The sequence below is a fragment of the Neomonachus schauinslandi genome, chromosome 8, assembly GCF_002201575.2.
Source record: "Neomonachus schauinslandi chromosome 8, ASM220157v2, whole genome shotgun sequence".
Taxonomy (NCBI): Eukaryota; Metazoa; Chordata; class Mammalia; order Carnivora; family Phocidae; genus Neomonachus; species Neomonachus schauinslandi.
The window spans coordinates 38,664,821-38,685,138 of NC_058410.1; the positions used below are offsets into that span (position 1 = coordinate 38,664,821).

The 20,318-nt window shown below is 36.6% G+C and overlaps 1 protein-coding gene across 1 annotated transcript in view; it reads right to left on the reverse strand.

The window, feature by feature from the left end:
* Window positions 1–20,318, reverse strand: part of NKAIN2 (sodium/potassium transporting ATPase interacting 2) — a 996,525-nt gene that overhangs the window by 166,788 nt on the left and 809,419 nt on the right. The window lies entirely within an intron of this gene.

Here is a 20,318-nt window from a genome sequence, read left to right on the forward strand (position 1 = left end):
AAAGCTAAAATTTGTAAGATCTTTACTCAATAAAACGTATTACTTGGTCATAATATTTCTTAGGAAATATTAGCAAAATCTTCCAGGGTGGAGATAATAAGTCAACAACTCTTTAGAGGAAGTTCAGCATGTTAGGTAATGGGTAGCTATCAATGGAATAGAAGGTAGATTTCTGCACTTAGAGAGCTCATAATCACATACACAAGCATGGAGCTATTAATAGCACAGAGACACATGTTTTCTTCCAGAAAGAGAATGATTAAAAGGAATACAGCAAACACATTCTGTTACACAGCCAGTCAAGAGAAGATGAATCCTAACAGAGAGGGTCAGTGGGAGAAAATGGAATTATTTCATTCTCAGTGGTAGTGCTACAAGATAATAAATACCAAATATCCTCACTCCCAAAACTAGGTGCTGGATTAACTAGGCAGATCCTGCATACAAAATATCTTAAAAGAGGTTTTGTGACCTTGAACACTCACTCACACCGAATGCCTGAAAGGATTCAGCTGAAGTGGCCAGGGGGTTTGGAGATTGGAAGGATGATTCCTCTGGTATGAGTACCTGATCTCCATGGAGGGAGGGAGTAAATTCTCTTTCTTTCCAGCCTATTGACAAAGGCTTCAAAGTATCTCTTGCAGCCTGGGAGATATAGCAGACTAGTTTCTGGCTCAGGCCCGATAAATCTTAAAAGCAAGCCTACGGGTAGAGCTACCTGCAAATGGCCAAAAAAAAAGTGTCTACACTTTTTGATTACATTAATTGGTTTTTGAATGTTGAACCAGTCTTGTATATCTGACATAAATCCCTCTTGGTTGTGGTGTGTAATTCTTTTTGTACATTGTCGGATTCTTTTTGCTAATATTTTGTTGACGATATTTGCATCTATATTTATAAGAGATATTGATCTGTAGTTTTCTTTTCCTGTAATGTCTGTGTCTGGTTTGGGTATTAGATTAATGCTTGCTTCATGGAATGATTTAGAAAGTTTTCCATCTGCTTTTATCTTCTGGAAGAGATTGTGGAAAGTTGGTATGATTTCTTAAATGTTTGGTAGATTTACCAGTGAACCCATTTGGACCTGATATTTTCTGTTTTGGAAAGTTATTAATTATTGATTCAATTTCTTTAATAGATATAGGCCTATTAAAATTGTCTATTTCTTCTTGTGTGAGTTTTGGTAGATTGTGTCTTTGAAGGAATTTGTCTAGGTTAACTAGGTTATTAAATTTGTGGGCATAGAGTTGTTAATAATATTCCTTTATTACCCTTTCAGTGTTCACGGGATCTGTAGTGATGCCCCCTCTTCCATTTCTGATATTAGTAATTTGTGTCTTCTCTAATTTTTTTTAGCGTGGCTAAAGGCTTATCAATTTTATTGATCTTTTTAAAGAACCAGGTTTTTTTTTTTAAGATTTTATTTATTTGACAGAGAGAGACACAGCAAGAGAGGGAACACAAGCAGGGGGAGTGGGAAAGGGGGAAGCAGGCTTCCCGCTGAGCAGGGAGCCTGATGCAGGGCTGGATCCCAGGACCCTGGGATCATGACCTGAGCCAAAGGCAGACGCTTAATGGCTGAGCCACTCAGGCACACCTAAAGAACCAGCTTTTGATTTAATTGATTTTTTCCATTGTTTTTGTGTTCTGAATTTTATTTCTGCTCTAATTTTTATTATTTCTTTTCTTTTGGTTTACTTTGGATTTAATTTGCCCTGCTTTTTCCAGTACCTTAAGATAGAAGCTTGGTTATTGATTTTAGATCTTTCTTCTTTTTCTAATATAAGCATTCAAATCTATAAATTTCCTTCTAAACACCGCTTTCACTGCACTGCATAGTTTGATATGCTGTATTTTCATTTAATTTATTAAAAATAAGTTTCAGCTTCTCTTGAGATTTCTTTTTTGATCCATGTGTTATTTAGAAATGTACCTTTAATTACCGAGTATTTGGGGATTTTCCAGTTATCTGTTATTGATTTCTTTACTTTTTTGTGGCATATTTTTCACTATCTTTCTGTACTCTTTCTATCACTAATTCTTTTTAAACTGACCAACGGAACTGTAAAAACTCATTCAATATTAACTTCTACGTGGTCTAACACTTTAGAACCAATCAGTTCCTTTTTTGTCTGTTTTTTCCTGGGGGCCTCTGAACTGGAATCCCACAGTCTTCTGCTCTCATCAGTCTCTGTGCAACTGATGCATAAATTTGGACATGGGGCTTCACTTAATATCATCAGTTCTCTCTTATGTGGATCCCCAGTTTCCTGTATTTGACTAAGATGACTTTAACATTCCCCTCAGTTTGATTAAACAGGTTTCTCTCTGAGTACAGCCCTTGACCTCACTTTCCTTAGAGCATTTTCTTTAGAAAACTTGCAATTATAAATTCTTCCTTTGCTCCTTCAAGATGTAAATTTCCTAAAACTCAGGAATGTCTTTCTCCAAGGCCCTGGAAGCCATTTCTTTGAAATGTAATTGTCAAGAAAGATAGCATCATCATCTCTCAGTCTCTGTGGATGGGTAGAAGCCTAACCCTGAGAAGCAACAATTAACAAACACAGATGGCCTAATCACATTGACGAACGTCCCCCACAATGTCCTTGGGTACTTTTCAATTAGCTCAGCCCAGCATTTACAAATTCTCCCAACTTTTGTTTTAGTGGAATTGATTTTAAGTTCTCTCTCTTGTTGCGACAGTCATAAATAAAATATTTCTTACTGTTTAACTTGGGGTTGAGCTCAGTTCTATACTGACATCTCTCTTCCCTACTACAGCAGTTAAGAAAACCTGTCTTGCCATTTTTAACAACTGTCCAGTGAAATTTTTCTTAACAGCTCTCATGTCTCTTACTAGGTTTTCTCCCTTGTTTCGCAGAGTACAAAATTCACTAGTTTCTTAAGAATAGGTGAATGATGTTAAGCCTTATGTGTTGTCATTCAGCTTTTATATTAATTGATTGATATTTTGGCTGGATATATGCTTCTTGGTTGAAGATGATTTCCTCTCAGAGTGGGTGAATATTTCTCCATTATCTTCTGGTTTCTATTATAACAGTTAAGAAACTTGATACCATTTTGTTTCCTGCAATTTTTTATGTAACCTGTTTTCTTTTTTCTGTTCTCTTACATTATTTTGTTTTCAATAGTGAAATATTTCAAAAACATTGAAAACTGTAGAGGGTATTACAGCAATATCATTATACCCATCACTCAGCCTCATTAAATCTGATGCTATATTTGCTTGCTGTCATTCTTTTCATAAAATTTTATACATATAAATAATGCTGCCTCTGTATTCCTCCTAAATATTATTTCCCTCTCTCTTTCTCCATAGATAATTACTATCATGATTTTGGATTAATAGTCTCATGAAAGTTTTTTATAGTTTTACTAAATGTTTACATATTCATTAATAACATAAAATGTTGTTTTTAGGTTTTAAAATGTGTATATTCACTCATGTGGAATCTAAAAAAACCAAAACAAATGAATAAACAAACAAAAACAAACAGCAGAATCAGACTTGTAAATACAGAGAACTGATGGTTGCCAGAGGGGAGGTGGATGGGTGGGATGGGCAAAATGGGTGAAGGGGAGTGGGAGATACAGGCTTCCAGTTATGGAGTGAATAAGTCATGGGAGTAAAAGGCACAGTATAGGGCATATAGTTGGTGATATTGCAATAGCATTGTATGGTGACAGATGGTAGCTACACTTGTGGTGAGCATAGCATAATGTGTAGAGATGTTGAATCACTATATCATACCCCTGAAACTAATGTAATGTTGTGTATCAACTATACTCAAATAATACATTTAAAATGAAAAAAATAAAATAAAATGCATAAAATGTGTGTACCCTCTAACTTATTTTGGTTCCATATGATATTTTTGAAGTTTATATAAGTAGAAAATCTTCTTGTAGCTTCAGGTTCTGAAGTTCTATAAGCAATACTTTGATGGCTTTTTTTTTTTTCATTTAGTTTATAGAGCATTTGGAGGGCCTTTCAATCATGAGACTGTTCCTTCCATTCCAGAAAACATTCTTGCCTTTTATCTTAAATTGTTACCTCCTCTCTACTTTTTCTGTTACTGTAGAAATTTCTCTTAGTCAGACATTTGACTTCCAGGATTGACCTCTCACATTCTTATTTTTCTTTCCCATTGTTCATATCTTACATTTCTCTTGACTCTCTTGGAGATTTTCTTTCCCAACTCCTCACAGTGTTATATTGAACTATATATTTTATTTTTAATATTTTGAACTTTTAAGAGTTAATTATTCTTCTCTAATCATTGCTTTTGTATAGCTAATATTTTTTAATTGTTTCTGGGCTATAACTTTTCTTAGTTTTCTGAATTATTATTTTTTAAAAATTGTGTTTCCCACATTGGTTTTGTTTTATCTGAGTTAATTATTTTTACTAAACAAATAAGTAGATAAATAAGTAAATAATAATAAAATAATTATCAAGCCTCTACTATGTGTCATATGCAACATTCCTGCCTTTATGAGTGTTCATCATGCAGTAGCAAAAATGAACAACAAATACATAAATACATAAAAATATCAGTATAGAAATTAACATATGGAGAAAAATAAATTCAAGTAAAGAAACAGGATAACTGAGAATTGAGTCATGGGGGGAATGTAATGCTATTTAAATATAATGGTAAAAAAAAAAATCTCCTATTATTTTGTGTTAAAAGAGTCCTGAATGGGGCGCCTGGGTGGTTCAGTGGGTTAAGTGTCTGCCTTGGCTCAGGTCATGATCCCAGGGCTCCCTGCTCAGTGGGGAGTCTGCTTCTCCCTTTGTCCCTCTCCGCTCCCCCTGCTTGTGTTCTCTCTCAAATAAATAAATAAAATATTTAAAAAAGAGATAGAGTCCTGCATAAAGTATAGGAGTGAACAGAGCAAAGATGGGGAAGAGCATTCTCTTGCTCTTCAGGGCAAATCTTCAGGGCATTCCAATCAGCTGTTCCCCAATCAGCAGAGGGAACAGCTGATTGGAATGCCCTGAAGATTTTTTGTTACATTTAATTTTGTCTGACTTTCCTGTTGGGAGTCTTTCCTTAAAAGTCTGGAGATCCCTGGTTGTTCTTTCATATCCAAGAGGAGAAAGTAAAGCTTGAATGGCAGTTATTATGCATTGGTGAGGTAGTCAGCTAGTATCCTTCACATATGATGACTGGGCAGTGCCTTCCAAATGCTAGATCTGTATGGATCTGTAGGACTTTGTTCTGGGTCTTCTAGCCTACTAATGGCATAGGGTAGGCACCAGACCACAGAATGCTTGGGCTGAACTGGGAAGGAATTGCTGGTTTTGCTACATTGTATGCACTTTTCCCCTCCCAGTATGCAGCCTTTAAGTTAATCCTCATGTGTTCAGACATTTAGCCCATGCTTGCCGTGTGAAATTTAGCCCATACTTGCCGTGTCTCAAGAGTCTCACTTGTCCAGAGGAGAAGCCTGGCTGTATAAATTAAAGGAAGAACCTGGGGCAGTCTAAATTCTCTTTGAACAGATTATTCAGTCCATTCTCGTTTTCGGTCCTGTGCCCCACACACTCTGGCTACTTCTAAATCCTGACTTTTGAAGGGCTTTATAGGTCAAATCTGTCCATTGGAACTGTTCTTATTGGAACCCATAAACTTTAGGCTTTTCTACTCTGCTAAGTCACTTGCCAATCCTGCATCTACTTTCTATCTTCTGAAAACTGCTGATACTTCTTGTCCTTTTTCCTCCTCTCCTATTTTCTTTTACTGTTAGTTTATAATTTTTTTACTCTTTAATATTACTATAGAGGAGTTTAGGGATAAAAATGTAAGTAAGTGCATATCTTCAACCAGCAATCATTAACTGGCATTATCTTATATTCTTATATTTTCATATATATATATATATATATATATATATATATATATATAATCTTATATTCTCATTTATTTTCCTGTAGACATTTAAACAAAGAACTTTGTTTTTGATGTGCATGTGTGTATTATTTTAACCACAAAATATAAATTTCTTGTTGTAAAACAGACAACAGAAAGGTCTTGAAGTTCCCTTTTAATGCAACAGAAATTTCTGTGTGATCTGCTCCATGCATAATCAATAGGTTATTTAATTTCCACATATTTTGTAAGTTTGAGCTCAAAATTATAAGAACTTTTGAGACAAAGAACAAGTCTTGATAGCACAAAATAAGAGAGAAAACTATGCCAAATCTTGTGAATTCTGCATGGATTCATATTGAAAAACATACAAAATCGTCTCATAATTGTAAGATTTTAAAAGTTTTAAATCTAAAGAAAACTTTCATAATTATATGTTCAGATCAGTACAATAACAAAACCCCCCTTTGTATCAATGTATTTATTCACTTCTCTCAGTAAGTCTCCAAAAAGTTCAGATTGAAGGACCCCATTATCGGTCACGTCAATTTTCAAAATAACAGGGTCTGATGTGTTACATGAAAGCTGTTATTAGCCACTAAAAAGTTGTTTCTGACAGGGGCTATATGGATTCAGGTCAACACAAGAACCCTCATTGCTCAACAAATAATAAGCATTTGGTTAAAAAAAAAAAAAGGTCGACAAGCAAATGAGAAAAAGATACTAGTAACATCTCGAAATTTCAATAAAAAGCTAAAATTTACTTTCACAATTTTATGGCATTTGAAGAAGAGCATAGATGCATATATCTGTTCTAAGAGTAAGCAATGGAGAATCTATTGTAGAGATTAGAAGGTGAAGGGTGGGAGAGAAATTTTGAGTTGCAGTTTAAAAAATCTGAAATGTTTTCTTAGATTCTCAGAGTTTTCTGTGATTTCGTTCTTTTGGAATAATAATATTGAAAATGGATACTTTCTCATTTCTAGGCTGCTTAGTCACTATCAGAAAGGCTAGAAACTGTACTTTATAATAAGGCAATTAGGTTACAATCAGCAGCATAGTTGCAAACACATAATAAATTATTCATACACTATATGTAAAGCCATAAAGATGTGAAGTGATGGAAGATGTGATCCCTAACATTATGGGGCTTATTGTCTCTTTTTGAGGACAAGGTATAAAGATGAAATGTAGCAGTACAAGGAAGCATTTGATAAGTACCTGAGGAGAGGTGTGGACAGTCTATGCACAGGACTTTGGAGGGTGTACTGCCTGTGTACTCTGGTGGGACAGCCTCCTGGAGATGGGAACTCTATCTGGGGCCTGAGAAAAGGCCAGGCTTACATAGGCTCACAGCCTGGGGGGGGGAGACCATTTTAAGTGGAGGGCCTAAATAATCAAAATTGCAGAGCTATGAGTATTTGTATATTTAAGAACTTGTATATTTCAGTAGCCTTAATTTTATGAGGTGAGAGTGTTGTGAGAAGGTGCAGTATAAAATGGCTTTGGGAAGATCTTGATTTGGGGCTGGATTGAGCAGGGACTTAAATGCCAGAACAAACATCCCAGCTTATTGAAAGATTTTTGATCAACAGCAGGATGTCAGCATTGTCAAGCATGAACCAAGAGGTGTTGCAATAAATGTTAGTCTGCTGCAGGATTGGGGTGGGGCAGTGCAGGAAACATGATGGAGACCAGTATGGGTACTGTTTTAAGCAATAGTCATTACGGAGGTAATGAATGACTTACGCTATAAAATTCAAATGATTGACCTTATTCACCCCAGACTATTGTCCTGAGTTCTACAAGAGTTGAGGGAGGCAGGACTCAAACCGCTGGTTTCAGCAGTCAGAGGAAGAATGGGAACAAGTCAGCATTCTCCTCTCCTTACTTTCAAATATGCTTCTGGTGATGATATTAGAGGAATGCCAGCAAGCACATTTAATGGAAAGAAGCAAATTTTAACAACAAAAATGCTCTGGGAGGTCCAAATACATTAATAAAAGCATGCACATTTGGGGGTGCCTGGGTGGCTCAGTCGGTTAAGCATCCTACTTTTGATTTTGGCTCAGGTGATGATCTCAGGTTCTGAGATTGAACCCTGAGAGGGCTCCCGACTCCGCCCCCCACCCCACCCCGCTCTCTCTCTCTCTCTAAAAAGAAAAAAAGGCATACATATTTAGTTGTTAGGACTCAGAAAAGTAGTTAGGAAAGCTTGGGATTGAATGATATTCTGTATTAGCCAATGATGCAGGAGTTGGAATAGTGGGGAAAGCTATATTTGAAACCAAGAATCCCTTTTTTTCAATGAACTCTGATTTATTTACAGCCAATATATACTGGGTTACAGTTTAAAATAACACCAGAAAGCATCATTCTATTTCTTATTGCCAATATCTAAATATGGATACCAATTAATAGGAAATGCTGAAAATTTTAAAAAAATTATCGTCATCCATGGCTTGTTTCCTGCTGGTGAACTTAATATTCTAGCCCTAAATATAGCTGTGTTTTTTTGTTAGGATATGCACAGATCTATGCAAATCTACATATAAAAACCGCACTGGTAAATTTATCCTGGTAACGTATGAAAATCAGCGGCAGCAAATTATATTGTTCAAGATGCCAAGATGAAGAAGTTGAGCAAATATAGATTTCAGAAGATAAGAAAAATCACAAATGCGCTCTATTTAACAGGTTGAATGAATCTTGCATATGTAGGAATGCAGCCCAGAACATAAGGAAATTCCTACCTACCAACTCCAAAATCCAAAGATATGATTCATCCTGCTATATGATGAACTTAAGGGAAGTAGATGGGGTATCAAATATACATCCGTGCCCTTACTTTCTTTTAGAATCTTCAACTATGGGCAACTTTGGGATTTGGATGATTATGGATCATAATTCAATAAAACACCATAGCTGGTGTTAACTCCAGTTCTTAGTTCTTGTCATTAATTATTCAAGAAAATATTTTTACAAATATTTCTGTGAGTGTGGAAAACATTACAACCATTGCTCTAAAAACAGATGAGGGAAATCTGATGGAATTCGGGTTGTTAAAATTTAAACTTTAAACACAAGATGTGTTTCTTCTCACTATATAGAAAGATTCACTAAAGATTTAATATAAAATGTTTAAATTTCATTGCTATTATATATTTTCATTGTTTCTTGACTGAAAACAGGTTTCTCATGTCTGTGGTCCAACAAAGGCCTTTATTTCACTTTTCCAAATCTTATCCTGACTGCCTTCTTAGTCCAGATAAATGTTTTATGTTACCTCACAATAGGTCTGCACTTTCTGCATTCTGAGCATTGCTGCAAAATAGCATTTTTTTTTTTTTTGGTTTTGGCCAAACTTTTTATTTAGTATTCTGTAGTTGCTTAACACACACTTAAATGGTCTTATTGGGGGAGGGGGAAGGGGAGGTTCTTGTAGATTCCCAAGGAAATGTCAGAAAGGCAAAATATGGCCAGCATTATCCATTTGCTTTTTTGGGTTTACTGGGTGAATATCCTCCTCAATACCTCCTATTAACATCCTGTATATCTCTCTGCATTGAAATTAATACTCTGGGCTACTCCTTCTAAGAAGCTTTTCCTGATTAACTCCATTCCCTTTTCAGCACCACAATGTTATACCTAGTACTTCTTTATATATGTATATGAATAGCAATATTATCTTGGTTAATTGCTCTCTTCTTACGGGTAAAGGAGGATGTGAAGCCCCAAGTATAGTCACTGTTGCTGGTCAAAAAACTCATATTAGGGCACCTGGGTGGCTCAGTCGTTAAGCATCTGCCTTCGGCTCAGGTCATGATCCCAGGGTCCTAGAATCAAGCCCCGCATCGGGCTCCCTGCTGGGCAGGAAGCCTGCTTCTCCCTCTCCCACTCCCCCTGCTTGTGTTCCTGCTCTCGCTATCTCTCTCTCTGTCAAATAAATACATAAAATCTTAAAAAAAAAAACCACCTCATATTAACTCTCAGCTGAAGAAGAAAGTTTGCTTCTGAACAGTAGAGAATTTTGTTTTAAGGTGATCCTTGTAATGTTCTGTAAGAGAAGGAAGGAGGGGAGGAGAAGGAAAGGGAAGGAAAAGAAGGATGGGAAAATAATTCAATAAGGAAGCCTCTGTGCTAATGTTAAAGTTAATCGAAACTTCAGGCTTGAAAGTCCTAATTTTTTTTTTAACCTTCTAAAGTTAGGACTCATCAGCTATGAGTAGGATCTAAGTTTGGCAAAATGAGTCTTCTCTCTTTCACACCCTTACTAGCAGATGCTAGAGGCAGAATTTTCTCAGTTGGTTACAACAATGAAAGATCAACTTCTCACTGACTTTATAGTTTTCCATGTACTGAAACCTCTTCAGGCAGCTTTTCCTGCTGTTTTCTCACTTCCCATTTGTTCCTTCCCTGCAGGTATCTCTTCCCATCTTGTGAGTGTTCCTTTCCTGTCTAAGAGCTTTGAACAGCGATCTACATTCACTCTAGGGGTTTAGGGAGGCAAAGAACAGGTTAGCTCTTTCAAGAGACCATGTTATTGCTGTTTTAGCACTCACCTGAAGGCCACCACTTCCTTTGTTTATAAAGCACATTTCTGTGGATTTTTAATTGGCATGGAGGCACACAGGTGCTGATGATATTGAAGGCTTGGAAACATTTAAGGAACACTGAAATGTCCTCTAATAGTTCCCCACTATTACTGCCAGGCATTTTCCCAACTACATGTGCAGCCCACCCCCAGTCCTGACACTGTCATTTTCCCAAGGTCAGAAATTCTGACTTGGATAGCATCTGTGCTTGCCTCCACAGATTTTAGCTTGTCAAGGACTGAATTGGGAGCCTGATCTCACTTTGATCCATAGTTCAAAATGTCTCCGTTAAATTTGTTACCAGAGATGCTGATAAAGTCTAATGTTCTTTCCTTTGTTCATTCTCTTGGAAGAGAACAGATCGTGAGAAAAATGACCAAAAAATGGTAGCAAGAGTTACTGTTAATGTTAATGTTATTGATGATGGACTTCATAGTAATTTTTCAGTTATGGAGAATGACCATAATTGGAGATAAAATGAAATACTAATCAATAGAAATTTTCTCTATAAATCTCTATAAATCTTTTCACTTTGAAGATAAGTGTCTCCCAGTCCATTATGAATTCTGCAACTTATTGTTAAATTTGAGGCCATACATACTGCAAAGAAGAAAGGAGGTAAAGTTTATGTATTCATTACCTAGTATATGCTACAACAACATTTAAGAGGTAGGGATTACTATCCTTATTTAACAGAAGGAAAAAAAAATGAGACTGAGTGCATTTATAACTCTATCAAGTTATTTTTTATTAAGGATAAAACTAGATTTCAAAACTGACTTCATGCCTTCTTACTGGACCTCATTGCCTCTTAAGAAAATTTTTTTGGTCACCTAATCGATCATTGCCAAAACACCGTACTTGGTATTCTTTAGGAGAATGTACTAGAATAAAAAATGGCAGACACAGAATTCATACAACTTATTTCAAAAATTTCTAAATGCTGTTCAGAAACCTACTCAGCACTATATAAGACCTTGACATGTCCTCTTAGGTGGTTTGTCAACTCTAATCCAAAATTCACAGTACCTTGCATTTATAGTACAGTTCTATTTGCCATGCATTTGGATGAAGAAGCTTTTAAAGATATTTTAGTTGTATTTTATCATCATGAGAGAATTTTTTTTTAAGTGATAAGATTTGTTTCTTGTCTTGTTTTATCCTGGCAAGTACATAGATCAATACTGCTTAGAATTTGTGGAGACAAATATAAATAAACCTCTAAGTCTAAATAAAACACCTTTAAGTACATGTACCTATTTCATTTGGTTTGCTTCCAGAGTGCTCTTTGCAGCTTTTGTAACACACAAGGCCAAGAGGCTACTGGTGGAAAGGTCGCTGTCTAGAAGAAAACATTAAAAAAACAGAGAAAAGTACTTGTCATCACATCATAGAGAGAGAGCACTTAGTTTCTTAGTCTCCTTTAGGAAGAGAGGATATTCTCCCCAGAAGTGTAAGGGAAGACAGAATTAGAAGGGGAAAGAAAGAAACAGTTCAATCATTTTTGGGGCAGTGTTGGAGAGATGAGAGTGGAGCAGTAGTACCTTAGATAATAGTTCATTCTAGAAATGGTGCTGACATTGCTGCAGCATCCCCCAAACCTAGTTCTATTTAAAGGATCTGCTCCCTTCCAACTTATTTTTTTCACTTTGCCTATAAAAAGGATGCATCATTATCAGAATATTCTTGTCTATTTATTGATGATTCTCCTCTTAAAAGTATCCAAAAATGACTTGAGAAGTCCTGTGAGAAGGAATAGCTTAATAGTTCCCCCTCGCAAAGTGGTTGTGCAGAGCCATAAGCCAGGGGGCCATTTAATTTATGTACGTTAGCATGTTCAATATGAAACTGGAAATCACAGAGAGAAACACTGTGGTATAATTTTAAGTTACAGGTAGATTTTTGTTAAGCTGCTTCAATAAAGGAATAATAAGATGACCAGCTATTTTCCTGCAGTGAACATAAGGAACTGTTGACATCTAGGGTTCTCATACACCTAAGAGATATTTATAGCTTTATGATCAGCCTGTTGGTTTTGGGCTTTGCGTCTGAAAACAGACACTGATAAAACTGCATCCTGACACTGTGTCCAGGATTGTTGTGGGAACTAAAAATCAAGTTGTGAGGAAACTTGAGAGGAATTTGGGTTGAATTATCTGGAAAAGAATGAGAGGGACCCTTATAATTGTCTTCAAATGGTTAAAGAAGTATCAAAAGTCAGAGTGATAAGACTCATCATTTATGGTTAACTTGAGGGTGGCAGTCCAAGATTCAAGCTGATGAATTTATCTGGAAGTTAAGGCTGATCAGCCTCAAAGGATTAGAAGTGCATCCAAATAAAATGGGTAGTGTTCTGCATAATGAAGTCCTATAGCTAGTGGTTTTCAAGCAAAGGTTGGATGGCCCTTTAAGAGTGAAGGGCTGTACTCAAAACTTGTACGGTCTCTTCCCTCATAATGATTCTGTGATTATATGAGTAAAGAGAGACTAAAGATCACACTTGATATGATTCTGTTGCCTCGGTTTATTTGAAATAACTTAGAAAAATACACTATACTACAAACGACTAGTTTATGCTCTACTGCTAAAAATCTGCCCCCACTGACAACTACTTAAATACTACACCATGCTGTATTTGACAATGGTTATATATAAATTCTCAGCATCAGGGCACTTGGAGAATCTCTTTACAGTATCAAAATCACTTAAACACTCTTGTGAAAAGGAGCAATTTTAATAAATTTTCACCAGTGGTTGCTCATAGTTAGAATCAAGGGAGTGACTTGAATTTACACAACGAATCTGGAAAGATTCCTACAAAAATCCAAGCAACCTAAGAATTAAATCTCATTAGACTACTAAAAAAAGTCACTTACTGTTATAGAAAATAGCCACATGATTTTGAGTACCCTCGTGCTTTAAAAAAATCAGTCATAGAAGAACTGAAATTTACTGTGAATCCTAAGGCTAAACTCAAATCTGACATGTTTGACTCCTCTCACTCTAAAATGTAGTAATTAATTTTCCCTGGTGCTGCATTGTCACTTAGCATGGATTGAAGCTTTAGTGTTTATTAACTGTATAATTTGATTTCTCCCTAGTTGAGTCCATGTTAATCATTCTCCATAAAGAGAGATGTATGTGTCTGGCTGAGGTCACTGAGAATAAGAGAAAAGGAAAAAGTAAAAGTATTTCATGTTCAGGAAAATTTTGAAAGAGCTCATGTAATTCATAGGAATCACCTTTTTTTTCTCCCCCTCTTCTGGTCTAAATTACCCAGGTAATTATGTAATTTCTCTGCCCCGTTTGCCAGTAGAAACAGGGAGTCAAGATGGTGGGAAAAGTAAAAGACTGTGAGTAAGAAAATATGAGCTCATGACCATGGGCATCATTCTCTATATTGCTTTTTCATTCAGTAATACAGAGGAGATATGACCATCTCTTTCCAGGTAATTGAATACTAGAGAAGTAAAATGGGAACTGTTACCTGTAATAAGGATGAATTTAGTCTTAGTGGTAAAGCTCTGTAGGGTACTGAAATAATGAGATTTCTGAAGATCCATAATAATTAACCATTTTCATCTGAAGAATCCTACCTTTGACTGAGGATTAGCACACACAGTTCAGAACTCTTTCCCATCACTTTAAGATACTTCCCACTATGGCCCAGGACAGCTTTTACAATATTATTGCCCAGATCCTGTACCCTGGCTACTCCACTTTGTCACTTGGTTTGTAGTACTCCCCCGGGACCCTTTCATCACCTCTGCCCGAGTGTAAGGAGCCTACATTTGCCTGTGTATATCTCCAAACATAATATTGGCTTATTTACCTTGCTCTAGACCTTCTCTCCGCTGGAACCTAACACCCCAGGCTCTGTACATGGAGCCACAGTACCTACGGGACGTTTCTTCCTATGCTACTTGTGCTCTTGCTTGTGTTTCCTGATGTCACGATTGGCTTCGGATCCTGGGCCTCACAGTCCTTCTGTGCCAATTGCTTTTCTAGACCCAGTGCACATCAGCATAAATCCTAGAGTCTAAATATATTCCATAACTAATTACTGGCATAAGTATCTCTTGACTATGACAAGCATCTAATAGAGCTTCTGAATTGAATTATTGAGTCAATAGATTTCATGTACATAAAATGAATGTATTGTGGTCACATGAGCTCTCTCTTTATAACTTGGTTTAACATTTCTTTTTGACTAAAATGGATTTCTGGAAAATATAACAGTTTTTGCAATATCTTAATGCTGGAAAAATGTTGATGTGTATCAGATTTAAACCATAAACAAAGAGAGGCTAGAGGAATTGAATAAGAAACTTGTGTTCAATTAGATTAATGACCAAAAGTAAGTATATCTTTATTTCTCTTAAGCTCCAGGGTACTTATTTTCTTCTTCGGTGGAAACAGAAAACAATATTTCTCCTGTGCACATGGGTAAATTATTCCTTCCCATGGGCCAAAATAAGTAAGAAAAAAAATCTTGATACACTAGTTTTGGGGGGCATAATTTGAGATGGGAAATATTACTGAGTATGAATTTGGGGGCTAGTAGTGTTTGACAGAAATCATTTCAGAGTGTTCTGGAGGCAAATGATAAACTGCTTATCAGTGTCTGAGAAAAAGACCTAAAATTGCAAAAGTTAGTTTTGGGGGGCAAAAGTCCCTTGAAAGTGGGAAGACTGTTCTGGTTCTGTTCTGGACTTTTGACCCCCCTCTCCTCTGTGAGATTGTTATACCCCTGAGGCTTACTTCTTAGATGAATGAATTAAGAGAAAAGTAAAAGTATTTATTTCCCACTCTTCAGGTTTTCAGAGATGAAAAAGAATTTCCACTTCATCCCTCCTCAGGAAAAAAGGATGGGAGAAATAAACCTCCCACATCTCTCCTTCCTCTTAGCCTCATCACTTCCACGAAGAATGACTTATTTGATGGATAAGTTTGGAAAAGAGGTTGAGTGTGCTCAGATCAGCCATTCCTCTCCTCTTATTTGGAGCCAGATTATCTGCAGAATGCATAGGATCTTTACTACTCCACAGGGTGAAATTGGAGGCACATGCTATACCTTCTTTATATCAATATTTATGTGGATATTTTATAAAGATACATTCATATTTTATATTGTTATCTTTTATAAAAATATACAACTCAACAGAATTTATGCCTGGTAGCTGAATGATACTGGACTGGAGAATGGGGAATGGAAAAAGGAGGACCAGGGCAAGTATTGGAGAGAAGTCTATACTACCCAAAGGGCCCACCATGCCCACAGCCCGCTTTTGAGGAATGCTGAGTTGGGACCCCAAATCCCTGTCCACTGCTAATTGGACAATAAATATAAACCTTATACTAGATAAGGATCAACAGAACCAGTTAGATCCTGTCTCTTGCCCAGGTTGAACACAGTACATTTCGATAAATTTAACTGTATGTCACTAAAATATCCATATCCAAGTCATTTATGGTATTCTAAATATGTCTCGGTTCCTGGAAACTGGAAAGTGCCTAACTATTTCATGAAAATTAATTAAGATTATAGTTCTTCAAAATAATGAAGGCCATCACTGTAGAGGATAAAATGATAAGTAAGACATGATTATAGACTTCAAAGACTGTGTAATCTGATATGCTGTCAATACAAGTAATTACATCATGAAGTAGAATGTGTCTATAACCTTAGTAAAGATAAAACAAAACAAAAAAAACACACCACTTTTGAAATTAAGGTCACATCCTGTTGTGTTATGATGAAAGGCTTAATAGGGGAGTTGGTATTTTAAGTAGGCCTTATAAGACAGAGAAGATTTAAGTAGGAAGAGATATTAGAGGGAATTGTGGGTGAAGGTACAAAGTGAACAAAAGAATTCCGAAAAGGAATATTTAAGAAATGGTGAGTAGGTCTGTGGAGCCACAGTGGATTGCATTTGCATCTGTGTGTATGTGTATAACCTAATTATGCGTGATTATGTGAGAGTGTGCATGTGCAAACGTGAGTGTGTGTAAATATGCGGGTGTGTGAGTGTGTGCACGTGCCCCTGGGAAAATCACTGTGGGGTGGTGAGGCAGTGGAGTGGGGTGGGCTAGAGAGAAGATGAGAGTCATGGGGCACTAAGGCAGAAACAGCTGAGATGATGAAGTACCTTGGGACCAAAGGGGCATTCTTTTGACTATAACACCCACCAGTACCCAGGACTTTTGCACAAGCCAGGGAGACAGTGTGGGTGATTGAAGATTTAGACTTGCATTGCACAAGAAAAGATGAAGGATGGAGACACACATGTGCTGACAGCTTTACAGACATTATCTCATTTCATTCTCATTACAATCCTTTAGAGGGAATCTTCTTACACAGGGGGAGAGAAAACTGTCACTGAGCAATTAAGTGACTTGCTAAAGGACAGGTAGGACCTGGATGGAACTTCTACTTGTCTTATTCCTAAGCTACTGGTTTCTCCCCAACATTAGAGACTTGCAAATTTTAATTGCTTGCATACTTTCTTCCTTGGTTTGCCTTATTACTACTTGTATTAGTCTCTTATTATTTTTCTTGCAATTAACTTACACTTTAAATTTAAGTTATAATTACTTATTTTGAAAAGGAAATTCATATCACTATTTGATATACTGGTTATGCTTTTTTAATAAAAATTTAGAATTCTTATATAACATAGAATCCTCTAGCTAGCACAAAAGGCTAAGAAAAAGCCCACTCTCCCACCCCTCCCAAAGATTCTGGCCTGGCTTTGCTCTGAATGAAGACACAGGGCTTGGTGAGCCAAACTAAGACTGTATTTTAGTCTCTACCTCAGACAAGTGCCTTGGAGCAGGGTACAACCTACATAGCTTTATGTGGTGGCCCTGAATATACCCATTAAATTAAAAAACAACAACAACAAAAAAACCCAACCCTGCCTGACCATGTACCCCCAGAAATAATCTAGCACTCTTTTGGAAATACTGCATTTCACAGAATAAGAGGGGGCCCATCAGTTGTCTTGATATCTGTGAATTCGCCTTTTAGACTCTTACTTATGTATGGGAACATTTAATGAGGCATGTGTCATTTCACAGAATGGATGTCCTGGATGTTTAATGCATCTTTAAATGCGTGTTAGATGGATAGATTTACACACTTGGGTATGTAAATGCTGCTTCTTTGGTCCCTGAATCTCCACTGTATAACACTGATGATAACAGCTCAGCTATCCCTGGACCTGCCCCTTGATATGATTATATCATGACTCCATGATTCATTTACTGCATATTTTATCAGAAGTTTCAGTATTTCATCCATTCAGAGCCTCAACATTCCCACAGACTCAGGAGGGAGTTTTTTGAATGCGACTTTTGGAATCTGGCCCTTCACCACTGCTTTTACCCTACTTACTGTATTCCTACTTAGCTCAGACCCTGGCAATTACTTTCTCTTTAGACGGTCATGCAAGAAGCAAACAGTATTTTTTTCTGTTTTTGAGTGATATCAAAAATAAAGTAAATCTGATTATGATCATTACTTTTTTTAAAGAAGACAATGTGTTACAATAGAAAGAGTAAGGACTTGGGAATAAGACACACTTTGAATCTAGCATTTGATGGTTTCTAACTGTGCAATCTTAGCTAAGTTAATTTACCTTTCTGTCTTCCTTTTTTAAATGTGGATAATACTTTTACGTTTTTTCCGTGGGGCCAAAAACCATAAAGCATCTACGGCACAAGGTGGGTGCTCAATGAAAAGAATTTTTCTCTTTTCATAATAACTTTAAATTTTGTTAAAAGTGAAGGGAGATAAGCTATTCAAGGGTTTTGAAAAATACTTTTGATGTGCCACTGGATCCTATCCAACTATTTGGTATCTGATTATCGAACTAACTGGCTATTTCCTGCTTGCTATCATTTCAAGCAACACCTCCTGCCTAAATAAAAAATCAAATAAGGGACTATGATTTTACATTCTTGAATCATAAAATGTAGTATTTTTCTTCGCTGGTTGCTAGGGTCACAGCCTCAGTGCAAAGCAGGATCTGCTGTGGCAGGGAGAACAACTTTGCTTAAGAAACTGACGTGTAATCAAGTCTCCTAAGCAACTGACTGCTGCCCGTACAGGTGAAGAAGATTTCTAAGAGAGGATATGTTCCAGGGAAAGAAAGAAATTACACTCAACTATGGCTGTGCGATTTACATTTTAGACTCTTTGATGACTGTGTTTAGTTCCTAAGTGGAATGAAGGAAACGCTTGTGTCAGGAAGACAGAGGAGGCAAACACAAATCAATATTGCAGAGGATGCTCAAGGAAATGACTTTTGTCCTTCGTGGTATTTTTGATCTGTAAATGATGCATCTTAGCAATTTAACTCTCTTCCTTTAGAACAAAATAAATATCCCAAAACTGGATTTGAGAAAGCTAGAAGTGAAGATGGAAAATTTTAAGAAATTAAGCACTACAAATGAGCCAGCAGAGTGTATTGAAACGACCGGGTGAGAACATACAATGATGAATTATTTTTAATTAAATAACTTGTAACCATTTGCTCAAGTGATATCTTCAGATTCAAACCTCTAATTTTAACAGGTACCTACTTTGATTCAAGACAAATAAATCCACACCACAAATAGACAAACTTTTTGAGAACAACATATTGCCCAAATTAAAAGTCCTACTGTAAAAAGTGTAATTCTGTTTGCTGCTTTTGAGAAGGTGCAGAATAAATAATATCCTGGCTTCATTTGTAAGACTTTCCTCAGAGTTGGGATTTTGGGGGAAAAAAAAAAGTGTACCAATGAGCAGATCAAAACGTTGAGTTTAGCTTCTGCTAGATGTTCGCTAGACATTCTTTCACTTCAAGCCATCTCACCATCTCAGGATAGGATAAGAAAATTGGCATTTAAGCATTGGAACTGAGCTCACTTTCTTCTCTCATTTGTGTAATCCTTAGAGTCTTAAAGCCACAAAGGACCTCAGAAATTATATTATTTGCTGGTAAGTATCAGAACTAGATGAAAGTCCCAAATCTCCTAAATCTTATTGCATCTTTTAAAACATTTTTATTCTCCTAGAGTGGACAAATTATGCACTCTTGTCCTACTGACCTTATAGAGATCATCATGTAAACAAAATGTCCTCCCTTTTTTCTTCCTTTCTTCAACATCTGGAGCAGGCTATGATTACTTTTATTGATCCCTTAGACTGATGTATGCATCTAACATAAGAGTCTAGGGAAGTTTTCTCTTTTGAAGAGGTTGTAACGGGGTCTCCATTATTATTACCTGACTGACATCCCTTTCTCTTTTCTGATAATAGGAATCACCTTGCCCTGTGATGTTAAGTTGACTAATCACAGTACTTCATCCTCCTAAACACAGTGATTTAGAAAAGGGAAAGGCCCTGTTTCAAGTAGGGACAATCAGCATCCATTTTGGAGGACTGAAGTGAACCTCAGAGAAAGAGTATGTCTCCTTCTGAGATTGAATATACTGACGACTGAAAAAGTCTGCAGAGGCCTACTGACATCTCTCCTAACCATCGCAGGGGGCATGGCTGGGAGGGAAGCAATAACATAGAAGAAAACAAGTCAGAAAAACAGTAGAAATGGAAAGACAAATTCCTGATGGGTTCACCTCATTTGTATCATTGGATTCTGCTGATCCCGGAATGAGCACATCCTTAGATTTTCCAGTTCACAAGCCAATACCGTCCCTTTTTTTTCTCCCTAAGCCAGTTTGAGTTGGGTTCTTGTCACTGGTTTAAAAGAGTTTCAATACAATATTATTCTTTATTTGCATCCTCAAATTTTCTACAGCTAACTGCACTTGTTATTAT